Raw genomic sequence first — 4,227 nt, 5'->3', positions numbered from 1 at the left:
CAGACTGAACATGGACAGGTCTAGAGAAGTGGGGCATGGGAAAACCAGGTGAGTTATAAGGAGGACAAGTAGCGGAGGGAAGGGAAGACTATGAACTGGAGCAGCCCAGGAGTTAATGGTAGAAGAGACAGTGAGAAGAGCCAGAATGCTAGTGTGGACTTTGAAATACATAATGGGTACACATGAATAGGGACCAAAGGTGTCTGGAGACTAGCATGGACTTTGACCTTTTGGGAAAATGTCCTGTCTGGCAAGCAGAAACCAGTTCCACAGGCTGTTGAGGAATGCTGTTTCTTGTACAGTGCTACTCAAGCTGAACCAGGACTCTCATTTGGGGGTTATTCACTGTCTTTGGGGAATTGGGGTTCCCTTTGGACTTGACCTCATGTTTCTGGGGTGGTTGTCCCTTTGGTTAGTTTGCTTGCCATTTTAAATTTTACTTCCTTCATTATTAAGTAAAACTTACCTGTTAAGTGAAAATTGTACATATTCATGGAATAGCATTAATGAATATTGTATAACCTATGCTGTGATTGGAAGACACTGTTCATGTTCCAAGATGGCACTTTTTGCCATGTACCCCGCACACATAACCGCCCCGTCCCCATCTATCTGTACCTTTCAGAGCCTCCACTGCCCAAACTGAGTTTCGCATTTTCATGAAATTTCTCATTTTGTTTGTGACAAGCACATAATTAAAGGAATTTCCATTAAATGTTGTATCAATGTAGTACCTCTCTGTGTCATCTTTCAGGACTTCTTTGTTTCCCTTCAAGCCAATGATTTGATGCATTTAGTGCTTATTTTTGTGTTCACGCTAACTTTTTTCTCAATTGATTACAAGTGTCCCATCACAATTAAAGGTAATCTTAGTCACCTGTAAAATGTGTGTGATAAACAGCAAAAGACAAAGCACAGCATAAGATCAGAGCTGTCATCCCAGGGAGAATTTTGTCAGATTCTCCTGATAACAAACTCGTACTCGGGAGGGGGGGGAGAACCTTTAGGAATTTTACAACTCAGTGACCCCAGAGGGAAACTTTGTACCTCTTACAATCTAGCAAGAGTCCAAAAGCTGGGGTTCAGATAGACAAAAGAGGCCTGCAGACACTATACAAACGGAGGTATAAAAATACAGGATCGATATGCAACACCATTTTCCATCATAGAAAGGCAGATTAAAGCTATAAGGCCACTGATGTTGAACTTCTAGAAGATTCTGTTCCCTACAGCCTTTAGCCTATTTCCTCTGAAGTGTACCAGAGAACTTAAGCAATGACTCCTCTGGTCCCTTGTAAGGTCAATGCTCCCAAAGTCTTCTGTTCCTTTCCTGAGTGCTCCTCTAATGTGTCTATCATCATCCTGCCTGAGCTTCCACACACATCTCAGGGGTTCATTTGGATGAACTTCAAGCATCTTTGCAAGAACATCCAGTTCTGTAGTGGGGAAAGTTCTTCCATAACAAGTAAATCTCTCTATGTCATCTTGTCTAGCCCCACTCCTTGGTCATAACTGTGCTCCCAGTTTCTCCAGAAACTGGAGGAATTCTCAAGTCTGGACAAGATGCCTAGACAGTGAATCAAAACCCTATTGCTACTGAAACACATTTCTGTAAACTGAATGCCTTAAAAGCACAGGGATCTATTATTTCATCTTTCTAGGGATCAAAAGTCTGAAATAATCTGGTAACGCTAGTGTAAAGGTATTAGTGTATACAGTTCATCCTGGATGCCCCTGGAAAAAGTTAAGTCACAACTCCAATTCTATTGGCTCCTGGAATTTCTTGACTTACTGCCACATCCCTTCAACAATCATTTCCAATGACTTCCATCTTCCAGGTTGCAAATATTCCAGAAAGCCTAAATCCTGCCTGGACATTTGAACACCTCACAAGCACTCTTTCTGGGCACCACCAATTCAGTCAAACTTTTTGGTGAAAGCCTTGAGCATTTGTGTTTTCTTTCTAAAACATCCCATGGGGAATGGGACTCTAGCCCAATGGATCAGTCAGAATTGAAGCTGCAAGTACAGACCACTACAGCTTTCTAAGATACCAACTGTTTCCTTTGCATCTTCTTTTAAATTATTTTCTCTTCCCAGTTCAAGACTATCGGTCAGAGTAACATGAGGCAGAACTACATATACCTTAAAAACTAAGGAGATGGCAAGAAAGAACTCATGGCTCGAAGAATCATTCAGAGGAATCCTAAGACAACAGTGATGGGGACTTCTGAAAAGCACTAAAGCCTGGCTGTCACCTCCCTTGACTCCTGGGAAAGTTTGAACATCGAGCCTCTATTGCAGCTCCTATAGAATTTTAATGTGGAACCAAGCTAGAGGCTTGCTGCATTGCCGTGCCTGTCTGTTACTAAATGCTTTTTGCCTGCTCTACAGTCCATGCTAATGGGTGGCTTTCTGGTTTGCTAAAGACTGCATACTCAGCCTGTCTGTGGGGACTTGTAGATGGAGACTGCTCGTTTGTTCCCAGCTGCCCAGACATGAAATAATCACACAGAAACTATATTAATTTCAACACTGCTTGACCAATGACTCTAGTGTATTCCTAGCTAGCTCTTACATCTTGAATTAACCCATTTCTATTAATCTGTGTATTTCGATATGGCTGTGGCTTACCGGGTAAAGTTCTGGTGCATCTGTCTCCTCTGATGGCTACATGGCGTCTCCTTGACTCCACCTACTTTCTCTTCGATCTCTGCTTGTAATTCCTTCCTTGCTCTATTCCACCATGCCATAGGCCAAAAGCAGCTTCTTTATTAACAAATGGTAAATAAAACATATTCATAGCATTCCACATCAGGGACTTCTCATTCATCCCTATCTCCTCTACATTTCAGGTCACAGCTAAGACCAGAAACACCCATGTGTCAACCACTGAGCTCATTTACCAATTTTACAAAGGATTTTGAGCATGGTTTTTGTTCCAATTACAATTAAAGATCATGGGGAATTTCAAGCTGTGGGTGGAGTATGTTTCCGGAGCTAAAAGAAAGCTAAGACCCCTCCCCAAAAAAAGTCAGGAAAACTTCCCAAGAACAAAGAGTGGCCTTTACCAGTGTTTTCCCAGGGTCTGTTCTTCAGCTAGTCTTTGTATTTTCTGTTCCCTTTTTTTCAGCCTTTCATTATTTCATTGCATGAATTTCATAGAGTGCACTGACATAAACAGCAATGGGCAGATCAACCACTCAACATCCTCTTGATTAGGTCAGAGACTTCATAGACACAAGATATGAGTCTACTGATCAAAGAACATGGTTTGAAACAATCTCCACTATCAGTGCTGCGTTGTCTATAACCTCAGGAGCTTGACTGTCACACTCCAGCTCTGCAGTGGGTTTGTTCATACCGGTGTCACCACACGCAGGAGAGCAACGTGTTTGTAATGGCAAAGAAAAACAAGGTCACGAGAGGGTAACAATCATGGTGAAAGAGAGAACAGAAAAGATATAAGGGCCAGAGATCCTAGAGAACTACTGCAAAATAATGTCTTCTGCATGAGACAGGGTTGTTATGTTCATTAACCTTCAACAGTTATAGTTGCCAGCACACAACCATACAAGCCCACTCCCACCTGAGGCAGCCAACTGCTGCGTGAGGAGGGAGAGCAGTTTCCTCGTGCACAAACTCTGTGATAGGTTTCTCATATCCCAGTATTCAACCTTACACGCATGTGCATGTAAGGGACACAAGTTTAACTCAGAAGGAGATATATACATGTGAGCTCATGTGTGGGGCGCATACCATAGATGAAGAGGAAATGAATTTGATAGTGAAATGTGACCGATCATAGGAGAAGCTGGATGAGGGAACAATCTGATATTGACAGGGAGGGTGGGGATTATAAAAATACACAGTTCTCATGGTTGATATTCTCCAAAAAGTGCATTTTCTTTTGGGCAAAAAAAAATGAATTTTCAGCTCCAGAATAATTGTGCACACAGAAACAATTGTCTATTATGCTGTCTTTTATTGAGTAAATCATCCTTCTGAGAATGAGATCACAAATTAAATGAACAAAGAAACATTTCATAACAAGTCCACACCTAAAGAGAATCTTTCATTTCCTCAAATCTAAGAAACTTGAGTGAGCAGGGTTGTGATAGAGCATATGTAGGATTCAGAAGGTGACACTTGAGGTAGAAAATTCTGGAAGATCCTCAGAAGAGGGAATAGAGGACACATTTTATTCCTTTGCAAAAGTCACTGGCC

This window comes from Alexandromys fortis, unplaced genomic scaffold (assembly GCF_014885135.2).
Source record: "Alexandromys fortis isolate MF-2015 unplaced genomic scaffold, M_Fortis_MF-2015_v1.1 scaffold_80, whole genome shotgun sequence".
Classification (NCBI taxonomy): Eukaryota; Metazoa; Chordata; class Mammalia; order Rodentia; family Cricetidae; genus Alexandromys; species Alexandromys fortis.
The sequence above is the reverse complement of the archived record's forward strand: the minus strand, read 5'-3'. Positions refer to the sequence as shown.